This window comes from Lagenorhynchus albirostris, chromosome 2, assembly GCF_949774975.1.
Source record: "Lagenorhynchus albirostris chromosome 2, mLagAlb1.1, whole genome shotgun sequence".
Lineage (NCBI taxonomy): Eukaryota > Metazoa > Chordata > Mammalia > Artiodactyla > Delphinidae > Lagenorhynchus > Lagenorhynchus albirostris.
Genome location: NC_083096.1, coordinates 78,893,793 through 78,916,439, shown reverse-complemented (window position 1 = coordinate 78,916,439; position 22,647 = coordinate 78,893,793). Strand labels below are relative to the sequence as shown.

The 22,647-nt window shown below is 50.2% G+C and overlaps 3 non-coding genes across 3 annotated transcripts; 1 reads left to right on the top strand and 2 right to left on the bottom strand.

The window, feature by feature from the left end:
• Positions 1-10,876: 10,876 nt before the first annotated feature.
• Positions 10,877-10,948, bottom strand: TRNAH-GUG (transfer RNA histidin (anticodon GUG)). Its single transcript has one exon. It is a non-coding gene; the product is annotated as a tRNA-His (tRNA).
• Positions 10,949-11,633: 685 nt separating this feature from the next.
• Positions 11,634-11,707, top strand: TRNAN-GUU (transfer RNA asparagine (anticodon GUU)). Its single transcript has one exon. It is a non-coding gene; the product is annotated as a tRNA-Asn (tRNA).
• Positions 11,708-17,953: 6,246 nt separating this feature from the next.
• Positions 17,954-18,026, bottom strand: TRNAV-CAC (transfer RNA valine (anticodon CAC)). The gene has a single exon. It is a non-coding gene; the product is annotated as a tRNA-Val (tRNA).
• Positions 18,027-22,647: the final 4,621 nt, after the last annotated feature.

The following is a 22,647-nucleotide window of genomic DNA, read 5'->3' as shown; positions in this document are numbered from 1 at the left end:
GAGAGGAGGCCCAAGAGGACAGAGAGAGAGAGAGAGAGTTTTATGCTTAAATTTTCTCAACCTGCTTTAAAATATAAATTTCATTTCATCACAAGGATTGATAGAATTGTTAAAATTCCAGATGCATGAGATTTCGTTCTTATGTGTTAAAACTGAATTCTAGATGCTAATTGCTTCTCTTGAAATGTTATTTGTGGATACCTCTACAGCCCTAGGATGAATATATTTTCCTCTGAATATAGTCTCCTCTGATAGACTCCTGGGGTTCGTTAGCAGCTGGGAAACAACACACCAAGTTGATGTCTTATGGTTTCCCAGACTACCCAGGCTACGAGTACTCAAGGCTAAATCCGCTAGAGGTTGAGTCCGTGGCTACTATTTCTCATGAACTTTAAAACTTCCTTATTCTTTACACTGTCTGTGGCACCAAGGCTGCCTGGTCCAAAGAGCCCTGGGATTTGAAGGGGCAGGACTAGATCGGATGACCCTTACCCCTGAGGGCTTAAGACTTTGGGGTCCCACCTTAATGTAGGGAGGACCTCCTATAAGACTTCTCAAGTTAGCCTGGGATTAAAACTTGGCTTCTGTGTTCCTTGTGCCCAAACAGAAGATGAAATAAGCTATCCTGGCAATTCACCTCAGAGTGTAAGCAGCTTTGAGGCTTCTTTTCCTTTTTTTTGCACTGGCATTGCACTGGCACCTGCAAGCGTTAGTGGCACGCTTGCCATCTACCTTGAGTCTATGCTTTTTAAAGCTACTGATGAAGCTTTAAAAAACAGAGAAACGGGGCTTCCCTGGTGGCGCAGTGGTTGGGGGGGTCCGCCTGCCGATGCAGGGGACGCGGGTTCGTGCCCCGGTCCGGGAGGGTCCCGCGTGCTGCGGAGCGGCTGGCCCCGTGGGCTGTGGCCACTGGGCCTGCGCGTCCTGAGCCTGTGCTCCGCAGCGGGACAGGCCGCAGCGGTGGGAGGCCCGCGTACCGCAAAAATAAACAAACAAACAAAAAATAAACAAACAACAACAAAAAGCCCTCTTCATTGAAATTGAAGTAGACTGTATTCTCTTACTTTGAAAACTATACCTTTATAATCACCAAGGATGAATTTAGAATTCCTGGACTTCTTGGAGTGACACACCAGAGAAATGAAGCATAGTGAGGCCCTCCACCACTGCTTGCCTACTGACCTGCTGGAACCAGGTTTTGTCCTGCACCTCCAACACGTCCATGCTACATCCACTAGCTCTCCCTAAAAGCAGCCTCTTGACACTGCACTGCCCACAAGCTCTAGGTCTGAGTACAAAAGGAAAAAAAAAACCACACACACACACACACAAGTGACTTTTGCCCTCAGTTTGACAATGCCAAGAAGAAAGATCCAAAAATTTTACACATGAACCAAAAGACACTTGGGCAAGGGATTCTGGGATTCTTTGCACATTTTGGGAACGTCTCCTTGGTTCCATACAATCTTTGCCTAATGGAAGAAGGCACGGCCAGAAGAGGGCCACAGTGGGGCCCATGGCAGATCTCTTCTGCCCTGACTCCAACCACAATATTGGCTAGACCAGCATGTGAACAATGGTAGCATTAACATTCCCCAAGCAACAGTGGTGTTGCCAACCATTTTATTGGGAGGCTGTGACCTAAGAACAGAAGAAAACAAAGAGATCAGAATAGAGCACTGGGTGGAAAAATCTCTGTTTCAGCTAATCCGGGGTATTGTGCCAGTTGTCCAGAGCCCTTGAACTGAGATGGTAACGAGCTACGGCAATTCGCCCCCCCGGGGGTTTGATTGCTGGCAAAGTTTTGTAAAAGGTATTTAACATCAACAGATTGGCTACAGAGTGGATAAAAGAACAGTCTGTGTCCTACAGAATTGCCAATGATATATGGTAAGAATACTCTCCACACACTGTTTTTCATAATAAAATGGCAGAACCAATTTATTATTCAACAAGTATGTAAGGTTTAAATGTATATTAATATTTTCCGACAATGAAAACGCACTTGTTAAAAAAGAGACAATTCTGATGATTCAAATGATGTTACTGATAAAAATAAGAGGTCACCATTACTGAACATTCGTGGCACTGTTACACACAATTCCTTATTTGAAGCTCAGAACTACCCAAGGAAATGTTTAACCTGTGGTGGAGATGAGAGGTCCCCTGACACAAGGAAAGGTAGGCACTCAGGTAAGGTAGAAAACAAAGAAGGGGGAAGACGAAGGGGGTGAGGAGGAGGGGAAGACGAAAGAGGAGGAGGGGGAGGGGTCGGGAGGAGAAAGGGGAGGAGGGGGAAGAGGAGAAAGAGGAGGAGGGGAGGAGGGGAAGAGGGGAGGAGGAGGAGGGGAAGGAGGAAGGGGAGGTGGAGAGGAGGGGGAAGAGGAGGCCTCAGCCAGGTGAGTTTTCCGCAGCAGCTGGATAACCCTGGTCGAGAGAGGGCGCCCTTGCTCCACAGGCCTCTCTGCGACCACAGGCTTCGGCGCTGCTGCCTTCTTGGAAGACACCCTCCTTCCCTCTTTTGTCTCAGACAGGACGCTGAAGAGCGCGTCGTCCTAGATGATTTCTCCGCTCCCCAAAGCCCTAGGAGGGAAGGACAGACCGACGGAAGCGTTGCTCCCAAGTGGTCCATCGCGCAGCGTCCGGCCTTGTGTTGGATGATTTCCCGGGTGCCTCTTCTGGGTAAGAGTGGACCCCACAGGATATTCCTGCTGTTCCCGTTGAGGAGCAGTGGGAGAGACGCCAACCTGGCCGGCTCCTCGGGCCGCGGGAGACCCAGGCCCCTGAGCTAGTCCCCTCGATGGGCTGAGCCCAGGGAACCAGCAAGGGAACGGGTTACCTCCTGCCGCCGCAGGTTCTCTCTCCTCCCGTTGCAGGAAAACACTGATCCAACTCCCGCCGTAAGCACCGGAGAGGCAGCTAGATCATTTCTGAGGGCTGGGGTGGGATGAGGTGGGGTGGGGTGGGGTGGGGTGGGCGGGGGGCGCCGAGGGGCGGGTGGAGGGAGCGCTAACTCTCCGCAGGAACACGGCTGGGGCGGAAGAGGAGAAGGAGGAAGGCGAGGCCGGGTGGAAGGCCAGAAGGGCTGGCTAGCCCAGGCAAGGATACTGCGCACCGGCTCCGGGAGCCTCCTTGCGAAGGCAGGCCTCGGGCCTCCTTGTTCCTGGAAGGGTTGCCTCTTTCCGATCTGGCCCCCAGGGGACTGTGGAGCGCGAGACCTTCGGGCAACGTACCCACGCTTTCGCAACACCGCGGCCGCGTGGTCTTTCTCCTGCAGATGCCTGCCTGCCGGCCAGCCTGCGGGAACTGCCCAGACCAGAGCAGGGCCCAGTGGGCGGGTCCCGGCGCGGGCACACACACGCGCGTGGCCGGCAGCAGGCTGGAGGAGAAGGCACGTCCAGCACCTGTGAACAGACAGGAGGCGTGGCTCAAGAATAGGACCCATCCATACACTTAGGTCACGAAACAGGAAAGCCCGGAAGATGCGGGTGCAGACCCGATTTCCCAAGCTGTGGAGCGCTGGCTGGGGCTGCGCCTCTCGCCCTGCGCCCGGGGAGCGGAGCGCGGCGAGACACCACGGAAGAGACGTCGTCTGTCATGAACCGAGAGGTATCAGGGGAGAGCACGAACGCAATCTCTCATTAGCACAAATCCCTACATCAGCACGCCCCGAGTGCAGTAGACGAGCCTCGTCCTGGGAAAACTACCTTCGTGACCACAGTCTCTCCCGTGCCCGGTAACTATGAGCATGCACCCCGCAGGCACGGTCAACACCCTGCCCTCCCCTCCCCTCGCTGTTCTTCCAAACCGATCTCCGAAAAGCCACCGATCGCCCACTCCCGCCTACCCAACACACAGGAGATCCCACTGCCCGGCCTACAAGACTGACCGCCTTTCAGCAGTGGCGCCCAACCCACCGACCCGCAGCCATTGCGCTGTCTCATCATCTACACACGCCACCTGCTGCCTCTGAGGCTCCGTCCGCAGCACCTGCCACGCTCTCGCTCTCTCTCCTGTTGCCTTACAGTGGACGCAACATTTATCCCAACAGGTCTTCGGAGTGAGCGTCGAAGGGAAAAGGGAAAACGCACCCAGTGCCTGGGAGAGTGTGCAGGGTATAAATGCAACAGCCATTGTAGAAACGGTGGGACTTGATTGTGGTGGGTAGCATCGTTTTGACGTAGCGGTGTTGATTTTTACTCCTACCTTCTGCTTACGGCAGCAGTGTTACAATTTTCCATTCTGCGCATACTTCACCTGCTGCCATTGTTACGTCAGTTAAATGATGTTAACTCCCTACGCCGCTTAATCTACAAGTGGAACAACCACCAGGATCCGACCCAGCGCTCACCTTCCTCTCAACCCTCGTGGATATCGCCTCCAGGCACCTCTGCCGAGCGCCTAATAAGCATTTCATCCAGGGCATCTATTGATACTAACACCAAGACTCGGCTTGGCCTCTCTCGGTTATTCAGAACTCAACATGACCTGCGCCCCGGCTGGCAACGGGCGTGGGTTTGAACCCCACAGGGAGTTGAACCTCTGCAGGGCTGTGTAAACCTGAGCAAGATGCTCGGAGGCCCTGGAAAGCCACTTGTGCGGTGGAGATGAGGGGATGTGGCGCTGTGCGGGCGCGGGTGGGGTAGGGCTGCCCTGGAGATGAGAACGACCTAGGTGCCCTGGGAATCGGCCACTCTGGTTTTCCTCGGTGTGGGGCACACGCCGCAACACAATTCAGGGGATGGAAAGCTGCCCAAAAGGTTTCCCTGACCGGGAGTCGAACCCGAGCCGGTCGCGGCGGTGAAAGCGCCGAATCCTAGCCACGGGACCACCAGGGAGCTGCTGGTGGATGGCTTTTCTCGTGCTGCTGACTACAGTGACCTTTTCCCTTTGCGCTGGAAGGCCTTGAGCCTTCCGGAGGGGTCATCCGTCGTTGCAGAAATCGTTCCCTAAGGCCGTTCCCTCCGTGCTTCCTCCAAAAAAGGAGCCCGAACGCCCGCGGGGCCTGCCGGGTCCGCAAGTCCCGAGCGAGTTGCCTCATCCCAGCCGCACCTCGCCTTGAGAACTAGCCTTGTGACGCGTCTTTGTGAGGTGGCCGCGTGTGGAGAGAAGGTCAGCGAGGCCCGGGGAGCGTGCGAGGGGCACGGTGGCCGGGAGGAGGCGGGAGGGAATGTGCCCGGGGTGAGAAGGGGCCACGCACCGAGAGCCGGCATCTCCATTGTCCAAAAGGACTCAGGCAGATGCAGCAACGGAGACGGCTTGGATGGAAAACCCTTTTCAGCCAGGCTCCAAGGCGCTAAATTGGATTCCGGATCGAAAGCCGAGCAATCCCCGGATGGGCTTTGTCGGTTAACCCATCCCATCGTGTCCCCAGCTCTCCGTAAAGAAAAACTTCAGTCTCCTGAGCCTTCCCTGAGTTGCAAAAAGTCTGGCCCAAGAATTAATGATTAGAGGAATGAAAGCATGCAGAAACAAAGAACAGCAGTCGGGCAGGAGAACTGGTAAGAATTTTCACAATATATCAGTCATATAGCAGAGCCACGGGACCTGTAGTTCCTCCCTGAAGAACATAGATAACACTGTTTGATGCACATTCCCAAGTGGTTTTTACAGAACCCAGATTCCCCACCAGATGGAAACTGCTGACCACAAGCACATAGACCCCAGACCAGTTAGAGCCAGAAGATTGATGATGTTGATTCCTGAAACTTCACCTTGTTACCTCACCATCAACCAGCCAGAGAACTGTGTGGAAGCTGATCACACACCCTGAGACCCTCTCCCTCACACTGCCTTTAAATACACTGTCCTGAAAGCCATCCAGGATTTTGGGTCTTTTGAGCTTTGCCCGTTCTCCTTGCTCGGGCACCCTGCAATAAACGCTGTACTTTCCTTACCACTACCTGGTGTCTGTTGATTGGCTTTGCTGTGCGATGGGCCAGAGGACCCGAGTGCCATTTGATAACAGATCTTCCCCCTTACAACCTGGTGCACCTGCAGTTTGCCCGCCTTAGTCCATGCCAACTCCATCGTTCTCTATACCCAGGTCAGCGATCTTGGAGTTCTCTCTGATGCCACGGTTTTCCTCAGACCCCACATCCTAGTAGTCAGGAATTCATGTTTTCTCGTCTCTCAAGTGTGTGGACATTGATCTACACGGGGGTTTCTCAATCTGTTCAGTGTTGATATTTTGGACGGGATCATTTTTTGTGGGGGAGGGCTCCGCCTGAGGACCGAAGCATGTTTAGTGACACTCCTGGCTTCTACTGACTGGATACCAGGTGGAAACTCTCCATCCCCCTTCCCCGAGTCTTAACAATAAAAAATGTGTCCAGACAAGGCCCAGTGTCACAGAGGAGGCCAGGGATGAGGGTGGGAGCCCAAATCGCCCCCGTTTGAGAACCAGAGATGTGCACAGTCGCTCCTGTTCCTGGCCTCTGAACTCATGCAGATGACTCTCCTGATCAGGGCACAGGGGTGGATTTCAACTTGGCCCCCTGCTCATCTAGACGTTAGGATTTAAGACTTTCATGTCTCTCGAGATCGCGGGGTTTTCTGCCATGAAGCCTTTTCTTTGGCTCCATCCTCGACATCAGGTTCTTTTGAGCCTGCCCAGGAGAGGCAGCCGGGAAGAAGTCTGAGTCTGCTCAGTGAGGTTCCTCTCCCCGCTTCTGGGACTTCATGCCTCTTTGGATTCAGTCGGCAGAGAAGTTTTAGGGGCCGCTTTATTCCAGCTGCCCCGTGCATCCCCGAGGAGGAGGTGCACGGGGAAGAATAGGGTTTGACTGTGGCACCTGCCACCTGGGGCTCGCACCTCCACCACCGCTAGTGTAGCCTTCTGGGCTCCCCGCGGTCCCACCAGCCGGGGGTTCCGTACTGGGCCAGCCTGAGCTCCGGAGACGCCCAAGCCAGGAGGGACACCTAGGGGGAACCAGAGGCCCACTTCAGTCCTGTCCACAAGGGACACCCAAATGGGTCCTGACAGAGAGAAAGGCAGTGAATCCTCTCTTATTGGGCAGGCAGAAGAGACATGAGAGGGAAAGTGAAGAAAAATCCTATGCGGCCTCAGGATCTGGAGTCACCATGAAGTTGACCGCCTCTGGAACCGCGTCCTCCCCTGGCTGGCGAAGGCGAGTGGAGTCCCCTTGTCCAGTCCAGACCAAGTAGACACAGCAGACAACGATGGCCCGGGTACCAGTGAGTAGGCAGTCCCCAATCTTCCCACTTGGGAATACTTGAACTTCCCTAGCCACGAAATCCATGCATTTCCAGGATGCAACTCACTGAATTCTTTTTCTCAACTGCTTGAGAAAAGGAGGAAAGGACTTGAGGAAAGGATTATTCGATCGGGTGTGGAGCATATATGAAAACCACTGCAGTAAGGGAAGCAACCACTGTTGAGACTGTCTCATTTCTCTCTCACCCACCCCCTTAATATTAATTGCACTTTCCCAGGTAGAGTCCCCAGGTTGGACCCATTTTACTTTTAATGCACAGGTGGTGGCGCCTAAGAGGAGTCTAGGAGGTTCACAGATGAATATTTGAAGTATGGAAGTCACTTTTGTTTAAGCATGCATTCCAAAAAGCAACGAACGAATCAAGCTCACCTGTGCCTTACCTACAACGATGGGAAAGGAGAAGTACATATAAACGAATGGAAAACGTCATAAAATAGCCTTAAGTGTCTCCTCTTTCCAACGAAGTCCTTCCCTGGAGATGCTCATCAATGTCTTCTCTTTCTCCAAAATCTGACATCCAGGGCCAGACCCTACGATCGCTTTTCAGCATCCAGCCTATTATTCCCCTCTCTGTATCTCCGCTTCTTCCTCATTTTCTTTTATTCACACAAGACAAAACATGATAGAGCTCTCCCTCAGCCTCCAGTTTTCAACATCACACCCAGCGAACAATTTCGCAAATTAGGTATGCTCCGTGGGACTCTCTCTGCCTAGAAAGAAGAGGAAATGTTAAGCAGCACAAAGCTTTGTACTTTCTACGGTTAGGAATGACTAAAGGAAACTTTCGCTAAGACCAAAGGCCTGAAAAGTGAGCTAACTTCCCGCCGCCCCCTCACCACCACCCCCCGCCCCCGGCCCTGCATCCGAAAATCCCGACTGTTTCGAGTCTTGTAGATCTTTCTGGCATGGTTCAGCTGCCCTGCAGGCAACTGGGAGTTTGTTATCTCCAGAGAGTAAAATAGAGGCTCTTTGGCCACAAGGGGGCAGCCAGTACATGGGAGGGAGGGCCTGTGTCCCCCAAGGAAATGAGAAGTATGATGTGATGGCATGCATATCTTGACCTGGGGGATGGTAACCTGAGTTATTACATGTTGCAAAATGTATTGCTCTGTGTGGAAAAGCACGGAATGGGGAGACTTGCACTACCTGACGTTACGAGTTACTGTGACCGCCGCCCCCCAACATAGACCAGCAGTGGGCAAGTTGCATCAGGGTACACAACTGGAAAATGGACTGGGTTCAGAGACTTGAAACCGACCCATAGCTCAATTAGTGAATGAGTTTTCAATAAAAGCAGTTCAATGGGGAAAGGAAATAGGTTCCATATTGGGAGGGGGGGGCAGCTGTATTTCTATCTCACACTCACACAGAAGTCAATCTGAAGTGCATCATAGACCAAGACATAAAATTTAAAGGTGTAAGGCATTTTGAGGATACTTCGTGATTTGGTGGTAGGCAAAGATTTACTAACCAGGACCCAAAGAATGTATAAAACAAAGACAAATGATAAATTAGAGTTCATCAACGTTAGCCGTATCGTCCCATCCAAGGAGGCCACTAAAATGGAAACGCAAGCTAGAGACAGGGAGAAAATATTCACAACACATAGCTGACAACCCTCACCGCCTGTCATTATAAAGTATAATGAGCTCCTCCAGCCCAGTAACAAGTTTTTCAAAGATCAAAAACCCCACTTTTTATCAGATGGGTTAAAAAATATGGACAGATACTTCAGAAAGGAAGATATGCACATGGCCAAAAAAGCATACCAAGAGTCCTCAATAATTTTAGCTGTCACAGAAGCGGACATTAAAACCATGTTGAGATACCACTACTCTTAGTAGCGTGGCTAAAATCATAAGGAGAGGAAACACCAACAATCTTGGCAAAGATGTGGAATAACCACAACCGTCATATTGTTGGTGGTAACATAAAAAGGTACAACTGCTTTGGAAAAGGCTTTGGTGGTTTTTATGAAGTGGAGCGTATACTACGCCCTGGTACCAGCTATTCTTCACCGAGAGAAATGAAAACCTACGTCCACAAGATCTCTTGTGGAAAGACTCTTCAAAGCAGCTTTATTCACAATAGCCAATACTGGATACAGCTCAAATGCTCATTATCGAGTGAATGGTAAACAGACTGTGCTATGTTACTGCCATGGAATACAACTCAGCAATGAAAGAAGAATGACATCTGCTTTACTCAACAATCGATAAAGTCAGAGACGTTGTGCAAAGATGAAGAGGTGTGCAGGCAAGAGTGTGTGCACTATGATCCCATTTCCATGACATTCTAGAAGAGGCAAAGGTAAAGTGAAAGGAGTCTGGACAGTGACTGTTAACAAATAAAACAGAGGACAATGGCAATGATTTTAATGATTCTGCGTGACTGACTGCGTAGTCACTAAGTCCAGGCAATGGGACAACAGCAGCATGATGTGGAGTTCCCTTGTTGGTCCAATCTGGTGGATGAAAATGTCGAGGCACCATCAAAGTTCAGATATAGCAGACGTTAAACCACCGGTGATCACCAAAACAGTAATTAGTGAAGGTTTACTGTGCACAAAAAGCTTTACCGTTCAGGAACTGGGAGCACTCCAACGGAATATGGAAGGAGGCTCAGAGGTGCTACACTGTTAGAAAGCAACTTATCTCATGAGGGGGCGGTGGCTGTTTTGTCCTTCGCAGTGACAGGTTATAACATTAGAGTTTTACTCGTGATAGGGAATTGGTTAAAATGGTTACCTCCCATCAGTTTTGGCGAATAGTTTTAGGCTTTGTTTATGATTTTCAGAGGCATAAACAAGAAGTGGCCCAAGGTGAGTTTCACTTGTTTTGCAAAATAAGCTAAATGAGCTCTTCCTTGTATGACTAAACGGGTTTGTCTGCTCAGGGAAGTTTCAAGTGTGATCTCCATTTGTGTCTGATTTTTACCAACTCTCCGCTTTTGGTCATGCTCTCAGTCTAACGGTACTCTCGGGTACCAGCATTGATGCAGTCAGGCAGAAGAATCACACATATTCGCTGGTGTCCACTAGCTGTGTCGTCAGGGCGGAGGGTGCTGTAGTCACCGTTATCATCATTTCTGCGGTGACTGTTAAGGTCTTCCAGTTGTCCAATCCTGATGGATACCGTTTGTCTTTTGAGTGGCTGCCGACAGGCACTTAAAATCCTTGAGAGTATAGAAAGGCACTAGAGAGGTTACTTCGGTGACTCTAAAGGGAACAATAGCCAAGGATTGAAAAAGTCCTCGGAGCAGAGATTCCCAGGAGCCAAGATTAAACCAGCAAAACAGGTCTAGGCAGGGGGAGTCGCCTATCTGATAAAATTTTTTATCTGGTCTTTAAGATCCTGCAGATTTTGAGTAACACAGAAACAACATTTTTCACCAGTTACAGCAAAAGAGGCTCCTTGCCGGGCTTCCCTATTTTGGAGCAGGACCGAAGAGAAACCACTGCCCTGGGTTTCCTTCTGCTCAGACACGAGGTGAGTGGCCTGGGTGGGGTTTCCTTCCCTTCTCCTGACCTCCTGCCGCCAGGTGGCCTGGGGAAAGCAGTGCTCTCTGGTCCCCAGGCCGGTGCAAATTTCAAGACAAAGTAAAAGGGGAGCCGCCGTGCCACGTGAGACAGAGGAGGTTGCCATGACTCGGATTCGAACCGAGGTTGCTGCGGCCACAACGCAGAGTACTAACCACTATACGATCACGGCGCGCCACGGTCCCCGCGGCGACAGGAATTCTTGCTGTTACGGTGTTGACGTAAAATCATTCCAATTACTGCGCTGTGCCTGGACAATTGTCGATATTCATAGTCTTCTCTCATGCCCGCTCTCTGTTTTCCACTCCCTTCCTCTCAATTCTGGTACATGATGATCAAACCAAACCAAACCAAAACCCAATTCTCATCTCCCCAAATCCGGCACGTGCCTCTGCACAGGCCTCCTGGGAAGTCAAGCTGTCCTCGTGCCCACCTCGCCGGCTTCTTTCCCGCATCTTCGCGTTTGCCCCTTTGGACCAAGCCTCCGCAGCCCCTTGTTCCGGCTCGCGCCCCGGCGACCGCGGCCGAACGGAGGGCGGGCGGCGCGCGCGGAGCGAATGGGGAGTCGTCACGGAGCCAAACCTGGCCTTCATCTTCCCTCGGGGACCCCTCGGCTCAGGTCCGGGGGCGTTTCCGGGGCGCTGGCATCTGCGGCGGGGACACTCGGCTGCCCTTCTGCCTTCGGAATCGCCCGACGCTCGGCTTTTCCACGGGAAGAACGCGCTGCATCGACTCCACGTCTGCGGTTGTCCTAGGCTTTGGAGCCGGCGTCGCTGTCCTGCGAACGGCGAGTGACTCCGCCTGGCGCGGATGCGGTGTTTGATTTCTATGGGGTGAGAGAAGGATTTTGTAGGGGTGTCCCTGTGGCGCAATCGGTTAGCGCGTTCGGCTGTTAACCGAAAGGTTGGTGGTTCGAGCCCACCCGGGGACGTCATTCTTCCGCTTCTTTTAGAAAGTAAAGGCTTCATGGGTCTTTCTGCTCTGCACATCCTCTCCCGTAAAGGTCGAAAAAGGCTCCTCCACTACTACCCTCCTGTCCCCGGTGTCGTGTTCACAACACGAGGACATAAGGTGCTATCGGAAGAGGTCGTCTGGAAATCCTCGAAAGAATACGGCTGTCATCGTTAGTTTATGAATTCCTTTTCACGATGGACTTTCTTCCGTCCCTATTTGCACGTACTAGTATTTATTTAACCCTTTCCATATACTTTTGAAATTAAGTTGGTTCTACGATTTCACAGTTACAAATAATGCTGCAGTCATCCTTCTTGTACAGGTATCTTTGGCCCCTTGTACAAGGTCTTCTTAGAGGGAAGAGTTCTGTAGAAGCAGTTGCTCGATCACATAGTGCTGACACGGTTCGTATATGCTTCCAGTTCCGCTCCTTTGCTGGCTTATTAGGTCTCACTCTTTCTTTTCTTATTTTAGCGACTGCTTGAGGCTTTATAACAGACTTCTGTAACTTACCACAGTCTGCCTTCAAGCGATGCCACATCTCTTCGCATTTCTTCCCTGCCGGCCATTGTGCTATTGTCATCATGCATCTTACTTTGCATGTGTCCTAAACCCCACAATCCACCGTTATTACTTTAGAAAAATCGGTCCCATGTTTCTAAAGAGACTTAAATAATAAGAAAAATCTTACATACTTTCCCAGGCAGATACCTTTTCTGTTGTCCTTCGCCCCTTTGTGTACCTCCAGATTTCCATCTGGTGTCAGTGGACTCCTTTAACATTCCTTATAGTGTGGGTCAGCGGGTGACGAATTCTTTCAGCATTTGTTTGTCTGTAGATGTCATTATTCACTTTCATTTTTGAAAGACATTTCTTGGGGAGGAGGCATAGAATTCCATGTTCTTTAAAGATGTTGCTCCACTGTCTTCTCACTGCTCCTGATGAGAAATCTGACATAGTCTTTATTTTTGTTTTATGTATATACTGTGTCTTTTCCCTCTGCTTTGAAGATATTGTTCTATTTCAATGGAGTCATGCGCAGTTTAATTACGATGTAGCGAAGTGTGTTTTGCTTCATGTTTCTTGCACTCATAGTGTTCATTTGGCTCTTTGGAAATTTTTCTGTCAGTGTTTCTTCAAAAATTGTTCCTTCTCTTCTGGTCTTTCCAGGGACTCCAACTTACTCCTATATTGGGCCTTTTAAACATACCTTACCAGTCAGTGATGCTATGTTCATTAAAAAACTTTTTTTGTATGTAGTTTCATTTTAGGATACCGTCAGTCGTTCATGGCTTTACGTTCCCCGATCCTTTTTTTTTCTTTTTTTTAAAAATTCCCCCTTCAATGTCTAATCTGCTATTAATTCTATCTGGTGAATTACATAATATCAGATGTTATCATTTCCATGTCTACAGTTTGATTCTGGCCATTTGTATGTGTTCTACATTTCTACTTAACTCTTGGGACATATGCGACACAGTCATAATAACTGTCTTAACGTCCTCTCTGCTAATTTTAACATCAGGTCAGTTGTGGCTCAGTTTTGATTGATTAGTCTCCTCCTCACACCTCAAGTTTTCCTGCCTCTTTGCATGCCTGGCATTCTTTGATTGGATGCCAGACATTGTCAGAGTTTCCCTTCTTGGGCACTGGCTATTGTGGTATTCCTCTAAATCTTCTTGAGTTTTGTTCTGGGGTACAGTTAAGCGAGTTGTAAACAGTTGGATCCCTTTGGATCTTGCTTTCATGATTTTGGGGGTCGGTCATTCTAGGGCTCATTATTCCCACTACTGAAACAAGAGTTTCCTGAATGTCCTTCCCAATGACCCCTGAATTATGAGTAGTCCAAGTCCAGTCTGGCTGGGGGAAGCGAGTACAATTGCCTGTCCTGTGGGAGCACCAGGCACTGTTCCATGATCATTTTTTTAAATTAATTTATTTATTTTTGGCTGTGCTGGGTCTTCATTTCTGTGCGAGGGCTTTCTCCAATTGCGGCGAGCAGGGGCCACTCTTCATCACGGTGCGCGGGCCTCTCACTGTCGCGGCCTCTCTTGTAGAAGAGCACAGGCTCCAGATGCGCAGGCTCAGTAGTTGTGGCTCACAGGCCTAGTTGCTCTGCGGCATGTGGGATCTTCCCAGACCAGGGCTCGAACCCGTGTCCCCTGCATCGGCAGGCAGATTCTCAACCACTGCGCCACCAGGGAAGCCCCCATGATCATTTTAATAGTTTCTTTCCTTGGCCTCAGGCCGTTTCTTCAGAAGCATACCCTAATCATTACTCTGCGGAGTGCTCCAGGGAGACACTTTCATAACCCTGGATTCTCTATCTCTCTTATCACTGGATCTTTGTCCTGTGAACTCTCGCTTCCTTGCTGTCCTACCAACACTCAGCTTCATCTCCACCATCCAAGGAGTTGGCCTCAGATGCCCCTCCTGGTGCCCACCCAGCCTGGAAACTCTCTGAAAGCAGTAAGCTGGGCCAGTGGCAGGCCTCACCTTGTTTGTGTCTCATCTCTCCAGGGTTGCTGTTCTTTGCTGCCTGGTTTACAGTGTCTGGAAAACTGGTATTTCATGTCTTTTATCTTTTTCATTTCTTGGGGATGGTGGTTTGGGCGGCGGTGAGATTTCAGGCAGGAGGTAAATCTGATTTCTATCACTCCGCCTTTGCCAGAAGCTGAAGGCATTCTTTATGTGTTCCTAGCTTGACTTAAATAGGAGGTGGGCTGATTTGTATCCCAATGTATTTTTCTAACGCAGAGTAAGAGCCTTTTCTTCATACTCTTGCCATCACAACAAAGTTTCTGCATCGCTAACTGACACGCTCACAAGCAGAGTGCTGCCCTCCTGACTCACGTAAACCAGAGGTACAGTAGAAGGATGATGTGGGCACTGCCCAGAGATACCCTATTGCATACGTTCAGCACCTAAACTACCAAGATGTTTAGAAGGTCTTCCAACAACTGTAATTGTTTCCGGTGGTGACCTACTTAATGGGGTCCAGAGTAGACTGGCGAGAATGACCCCAGATATCTTCCTGCCAAGCAGCTTATGGACTGGAGCGGGGAGAAGCCGCTGGTCCCAGACATTTCTTCCTCTTCCCTTATCTTCTGAATTGTATTTTTGCTTTTGTTGGATGCACACAATCTAATGACTGGCCTCCCTGCTATATCACCAGCGTGCATGAACATGACCGTGACTGTCTCTGTATGATTCCTGGACAGTGTTGGGCTATTTGTACAAAAATTATCCTATTTGAGACAAACTGTTGGAACACAGGATCTTGCTCCTGGTAATGCATCTTGTGCAGATCTGGGTTCTTAGTGTTTTTGCCTTCCCTTCCCTTCCCATGGTTGTTCTGTTGAAGCTCATGAGCAAAAATCCGAGCTCTTCAGCTTCTACATGCTAAATCTGATAGGACATTTTCTCCCCACCCCCCTTGCTCTCACTCACTCTCTGTCTTGGTGTGCCTGTGTCTCTCTGTCTCTCTCTGTCCCTCATACTCTAGGCTGCCCCCAATCTTACCCACTGTCTTCTGCTGTTCAGCGTGTCAGGACCTTGCATTAGAATGCCTTCAATTGCCAAGCACTTAATTCGGTGCTTATGAGGTGCCAGGCCCCTTTCCAGGAGAGATGTTGAATTGTGAACAAACCCAAAGTCCCTGCGCCACTGCACCTGCACCTGAGGCATCCAAAAGGGGCAGTCCAGTGGGAACACAGTCAGGCTCGTCCACCTGCCAGAGTCTAAGGGCAGGAGCAGTGAGTGAAACACGGGAAGCATAGGAAGGAATGGGAAAATGGATGACTTCATTTCTAGCAGGCAGGTGACCAAGAACTGGGAATTAAAAAAAAAATAATAGTAAACAAACACCTCAGGAACACAGCAGGTCTCCAGTGACAACTGCTTACTTCCTGGAGCACTTATGCCATGGGTTTTACTCTTCCTCAGGGGACATGATGGCTGCGTTCACCATCATCCCCTAAAGATGCCCACAACTCCTCCTAACCTGTGAAACTTTGACCACTCTGCAGTCTATAAAAATATGCGGCTGCATTATACCGAGTCGGACAGTGTTTTGTTTTTCCTGTCTTAATTAGATATTCTCCAGGCAAAGATTATATAGTAATTAACTCAAATTAATATCAGCCAGAGAATTAAAGGGAACAATAGATCTTAAAATGGCAACTCAAACCGAATCCTAATAGAAAAATGCATGTTAGAATGATATATTGGGTGACGCCTAAAACGGTTTACCCCCAAATTGTAACTGACATAATTAAGTCGCTATGATTTTACAGAATTCTGCGACGTAATCTTTATTTAAAAGATATTCTAGGGCACATGTATTTTACTGAAACACATAGTCCTAAATTTTACGAACTTCAATCGCTATTGAAATTAAAGTTTGCTTATTGGATCAGTAAAACCAGAAGAGGAAATTTAGGCCGTTCAGTGTCACGAGCATTTTGAAGAGAAAATAAATCCAAGACGTGTACACGCTAGAATACTGTGGCAGCAATGCTTTCCACATCATTAGAAATCCGGAAGACAACATAAAGTGGTGTTTAGACAGAAGTTCTTAAGCTCTTGTGATGCATACAAAATTGTCTACCCGTGCAGACAATTCTGGGAAGCTCTTGAGAACTTTCCCCCTCCCTTTAACGCAGTTCCCACCTGCTCCCTTCATCCTCCCACCACACGGAAGATCCTTCATCTTTCAGCCCTCTGCAGGGCCCAGGGAGCCAGGCAACAGCCAAGGGGCAGCTGCACTTCCCTGAAGGGCCTTTCCCCAGGTAGGCGGTTCCAGCGCTCAGGCTGACCCAAGACCCCACTGCCCGCCAAGGCAACCGGGAGGAGACCGGAGGGCAGCCGGTCCGGGGGGATTCCTACTAGCGAACGTGCCTGACCTGCACTTGGGGGACAGCCGAATCAAACACCGCCTGAAGTTTCTCTACAAGCCTGGAGAGAACGGATTCCAGGTTACTCCAAAGGCGTCGCAGTTCATATATATGGAGAGAGAGTGAGAAAGCAAACGTGGGAAAATGTTAACTCTGCGCGGTTAGGTCCAGAATATACGTTTGTATTTCAAGTGTTCTGTATGTTTCAAGTGTCTTAATGAGTTTTTGGAACTCAAATCGCAGGTTGTCTTTGGATGAAAACTCTGTGAAACCATCAGGTTTCTGAGATGAAGGAGGAAAAGAGAGTCGGATTCTTCTTCCACGAAAGGAGGTTTCCCTGAGCGGGAACTGAACCCGCCCGCGGCGGTGAAAGCGCCGAATCCTAGGCACTAGACCACCAGGGAGCCGCGCAGGAGACAGATTCTCAAATTTGGCCTCTCCACTTGAAAATTGTGACAGTAAAGGTTGAATTTCTGAGAAGGGCCGAGCAGAAAAGAAGGCGATTCCCAGCGCCCCTTAGGCTGAACGCGGTAGTGCGCGGCGCCCAAGTCGCTGCCCCGCTGCTCATCACCCTTCAGCTCTCCCGACCTGGGCGACTCTGGACTCTGAGGTCAGGCCACAAGGTAACTGGCTGGGTTTCATCCTAGTCTAACTTTAGCTCTACGTGCGGCCGACGCAAGGACATGCTCTCTTTCTGAACCTCAGTTTCCTTTTAAATTAGGGGCCCATTTGGGCTCTCAGCGGGTGATGAGCGGATCCGTCTACTTCGTGATCTGTGACCCGGCTCTGGCGGGTCCCCTGATAACTGCACGTTACCGGCTCCTTTGCCTCCCTGACCCGCTCAGCTCGTGGAGCGTGACATTCTTCATCTACGTGTCTTTGGGTCGAGCACCCGGGGCGGCGTCGGGTTCGTGCTCTTTTGGCCTGTCACGCAACGTGCTCCGCGCGTGTGCTGAGGTGTGGGAAAGCCAAGGGTGCTTCGCAGGAGTGAACTCCTTGGTTTTCAGGCATGATAGGTGTCAGCGTGTAGAGGAGATTTAGGCGCCTGCTTAGGAGGTGAGGGGATTTCCGGATGTAAAAATGAGCCGAAGTCAGCCTTGTCCTTTGCGCACTTGGGTCAGCTGGCTGTGGCCTGGACTCCGCAGTGACTCAGAGCGGAGAAAGGAGGGCTGGGTCCTAGCGCTGAGCAGGCTCTCAGGCAGCAACGGAACTCCTGGCCTGTCCCTTGGGGATGGAAAATGTAGCTGCGCCCGCTGCCTCAGCCCCTGCCTTTCGGCCGTTTTGCTTTTTTGAAAGGGAAGGTAAAAGTCTCAGAAAGGAAGAACGTCTGTTTCCGCCCGGTTTCGAACCGGGGACCTTTCGCGTGTGAGGCGAACGTGATAACCACTACACTACAGAAACGGTGCGAAGAGCTATAAGCTGCATCCATGAAAACCTAGGTCCTGCCACCAGTATCCTGGTCACCAACGTTTTAAAGCGCACAATAAACCGGGAAGCACCAGCGACCCCTCAAGCGAGAAGACTGAACTCCTGAGAGGCCCTCGCTTAACTTCGGGATCCCGCATCCCATGCAGTGTCTCCAGTTCCACAACTAAGCACCTGAGGGCAGGAGTCGCCCCTGCTGACGCCCCAGCTCCTGGCATTTCCACTGGTTCTTTAAAATAGATTCTCTACCGTTGGTGAAAAAGACTGATCCTGTCATCTATTTTCTGAACAGTTAAAACATATCACTTTAGGTTCCTACCTGTTAACTTCAATATCTCAATCATCTGTTGAGTCAACTTCCACGTTTCCTGGCTTCTGTTCCTTTAGAATCCTAGAATATTGTGACTGAAGGATGAACCTGTTGTGTGAAAAATGATAGAGTCATGATGTTATCTTTCTCTGAAGATTGTGCACCCTCTCCCCCAGCAGGCAGCAGAGGGGAAGATCACCTCAATCCAGTCCTTGACTGAGCTGATTTGCAGGGAAGTCTCAGCCCAGGGCTAGTTTTCTCACAGTGCCATGCTCTAGATGGCTAGGGCTCCCACCTGAGACCCTGAGGTGCTTCCTTGGGTCCTGCCCCTTGAGGAATTCTGAACTTCCATTTTTATCTCCTTCGTACCATGATACTGGTGGAAATTCCACTCTCTTTCAGCCACACTGTGCTTGCCCTCATAGCGTCATACATGCACATGGCTTAATTTGCAAATGTCTTAAGGGGAAATCCTGAAGCAAGCATCCAACACACTCATCAAGCCACTCCAGGATATTGGCTCCTTAAGTCTGAATACGTGGACAGCCCACATTACTTTCTTTCTTCTTCTTCTTCTCATCTCCCTTCCCTTCTTCCTGCCCCATCTTCTCCTCCTCCCTTTCCCCCTCCCCTCCCCTCCTCCACCCCTCCTTTCTTCCTCGCCCTCCTCCTCCTCCTTTTATTTGATTGCCAGATTTGTGACACTACTTAGAGTGTTGCTGTTTTCCCTGACCCTCAGCAGCTGTCCTGTCCCCAGCTTCCCTGTCGCTTGTGCCTTGCCGAGAACTGGCAAATGCGCTAAGAGGAAAAGGTAGAGAATCAGTTTCATTCCAATAAGCTTCTCTCTCTCTCTCTCTCTCTCTCTCTCTCTCTCTCTCTCTCTCTCTCTCTCTCTCCTCTCTCTCTCTTGCTGATCCTGGGGGTCCTAGGTGCATAGGTATTTCTCCAACGACCTCAAACAGAATTTCTTTAAGCCAGCCTTTATTTGGTTGTTTTCAGGGTCAGTGCTGCTTTGCTACAAGCACTGCACTATAACCGAGAGAGGAAATCTTCTACAACTTCCAGATAAATTATATTTCCCTCCTTTATTTCTTACAAACAAAACAAACAAACAAAAGCAACCAAAAAGACTGGGTCACTGGTACACACTTGGACTTTTCTTATAATACTTAACTGACTGTATATTGAAATTTCTTGCCGGAAGCATGTGCAAAATATTGTCTACCGTGAGCTGAACAATCATCATGCCTGTCCAAGGTCCAAGAAACTGATGAAGTTGGATCCAGTCCCCCATTGCAGTTAGATCACCACTTAGATCAACATCAAAACCAAACACTTTTCCAGATTCAGGTCACTAATATGAGGCAGAAGAGATCAGTTAAACCATTAAACACTAATTTATCTGGGGAATGTTGAAAGTCAGCAGTGATACAGGTAGAAGTGGAAATAATACCAGATTTCTCGGAGCTTCACTGTGTGACCAGCACTGTTCCTCGGGGCTTTACTGTGCAAGAACTTATTAAGTCCACATAACAACCCATCTGGGTTGCCATCAAGTGCTGCCCATCTGGGGAGGCGGAGGGGCTGCTTATTCGCTGGCCGCCTGGCCAAGGTGGTCTGCACTGGCGCCAACTGCTCAGGGGAACTCGACTCACCTTCACCAGCGCCGGCACGACCCGGTCCCTGCGGACGACGACCTCATCTTCAGGGTGACTTTAGATGAGGAATTCGCACAGGATTTCTTCTTTTCCCTTAATCTGTTTCCACCTCTCCCTCTGTCTCTTCAAGACCGTTTTTGGATCCTGAGTGGACAGGACTTAAAGGAGAGGCTGCCCTTCTACTACCTGTGTCTTCCTGCCCGGAGGTTACTGCCCGCGAGGGAGAACGAGAGGAGCCGGAAGGGCAGCGGGTGCCCGAGAACCACAAAGTCGCCGTGTGCGCCCGCGCGCACCGCGCCCCTGCGTCTCGCGGGCCCCTGGCCAATGAACCCACGCCGCCCGAAGCTTCTCCTCCGCCGCCACGCGAGGTGTGGGGCTCCCGACCCGGCGAGAGGGGCCCCGCTGAGGCGGCCAGGCCCTGCCCCCGGCCCTCGAGGACAGGCCCGGAAGAGGCCGGTTTGGACCGGCGGAGCCAAGAAAAGTCTCAAGCGCGGCCCGGCCCCACACTCCCGAGGTTAAAGGTCTCCAACCCTGAACCCTGGGCTGACCGAGGGTCGCGAGTTGAATCGACCTCCACGCCTTTCTCAGGAGAGTCGAGGGCCAAAATCAGACCAAGAAAAATATGTGTGGATCAAAGTGCTCAATTAATCAAAGAAAAAATGATTTTCTGACAAATTGGAAGTGTGGTGCGAGAGAAAGACCGGCGTAAAAGAGATGTGTGTTTGGCCTGAGCATACGGATCATCAACTAAGCCGGGAAAGCTGCAATTGCCGCAGGTTTTAGGGGAAAGACCCGGAGTTTCGTTCAGAGCCCTGGGGCCTTCCTAGAAAGCCTTTCCACCCAGGCCGTCCCCGTTCCCACATCCGTCGTCCTTTATGATACTGGAGATTCTGGGTCTCACTCTGGGAGCCTCCCGTCCCCTGCCTCCTTTTTTGGAAGACAAAATTCCAAAGGTTTGCACCACTCGAATGTTTGCTTTTCAGCTATCAGCCAAGGTCCTGAAAGCATCTGGACCACACTAATCAAAGGAGTAACTGACCAACAGCAGTCCTCTGATGTGCCTGAACTTCTGAATTCTGAATTCATTCAACTCAGTTCTCTAGCAGCAGGCATGGAGGCCCCTGAAGATCCCTCTAGGGAAACTCGCTAGAGGAACGTTATGGAACTTAGGCTTGGGGAATTCTTAGCAGTCAAGTCTCAGAGGTGTCATTGGAGCACCCTGACCTTTGTACAGGCACAGCTTTGGATTCCAGACCCCAGGTGGGAATTTGTAGCCTTGAGGAGAAACTGGATCCTAGTTGCAGTTCTGGTCCAGTTGGTTCTTTCCACACCACGCTCCCAAACCACAAGGGCTGTCAGTGTAGTTGGGAGCTGTGGTGTCCCCAAGTCCAGATATGGTGGTTGCAGAACGTGAACTATTGGGAGTGTTATGAGCTTGCACCCAACCTTGAATTTAGAACATCCGTAGTTCAATGGCAGTATCTGCGGTTTCATGTGCAGTACCCAGTGTTGACTCCTGGCCAAGGTATGTGTTTGCCATTCACTCTGCCACAGTTTATTTTCTGCCTCTGCAGAGCATGTGTGGGAATCTTCATTGTGCATACAAGATTAGAAGAGTCACTCTTTTTACTACCTCTGCTGGACTGTTTATTGCACAGGTAAGTCTGTTCCATGTAGAGATCTAGCAGCCAGGAGCAATGATGCTGTCAACTGAAGAAACTGTGGAGAACCCAGCCATGATTTTGGAATAAAAGATATTCAAGAGTTTGTCTAAACAGTAGCTTGGCAGCCTTGGGGGCCAGGTTGTGATCCTGGAGGGATTAGTGCTTGGCCTGAGGTGAAACAACCGCTGCTCCAGGTTGTATATTCCATGGGAAGTCGGTTCTGGGGTGTTTCTGTAGTGTAGAACATTTGGAACTAATCTCCTTGGCATATTCACCTACACCTCTGGCTGATCTAGACAAAGCATCCTCAGGTCACTGTTTAACCCTGATTTGCAAGCTGGCCCTTGGGCTGGTCACCAGTATCTTCTCAATGTGCTGTAGGGATGAAGGAAGTGAACCTCCAGGAAGGAGAGTAGCCCTGGGGTGGGACATATCCATCCAAAAGTGGCTGAGATGTTAGAGGCCATGGCCTCAGGGGTGCACAGAAGGGCAAGGCTTGAATGTACTAACCTATTTATTGCTGACAGGAAGCTTGAGGAAGGTACTGGGCTTTCCAGGTGAGTGGTGTTCAGAGTCTAGATGTATCAGGAGCCTGTGGCTTCCAAGCACACCAGGAGCCTGTGCTCAGCACCCCGCCCTCAACAGTGTCATTGGCTCCAGAGAGCCATGCACACGTGAGAGAAGAGAAGAGGCTGAACAAAGCCCTGGCAGTTGTGTCCCCGAATTTCGACAGATGCAGTAACCTGAAAGAAGACAAGGGTGGTCAGAGGCAGTGGGAATCCGTCTGAATCTGTACAGCACACATTCTAAATGCATTTTTAAAGTTGTCAGTGAATGTATGTAGGTAGCAGTAATTATGAAGCTGTAGGACTGAGGAATTTGTTTCTTTGCCTGTGGCTCCCCCAACCTTCAAAGCCAGCAAAGCCTCACTGAATCCCTCACAAGCTTGGACTCTCTCCAACTCC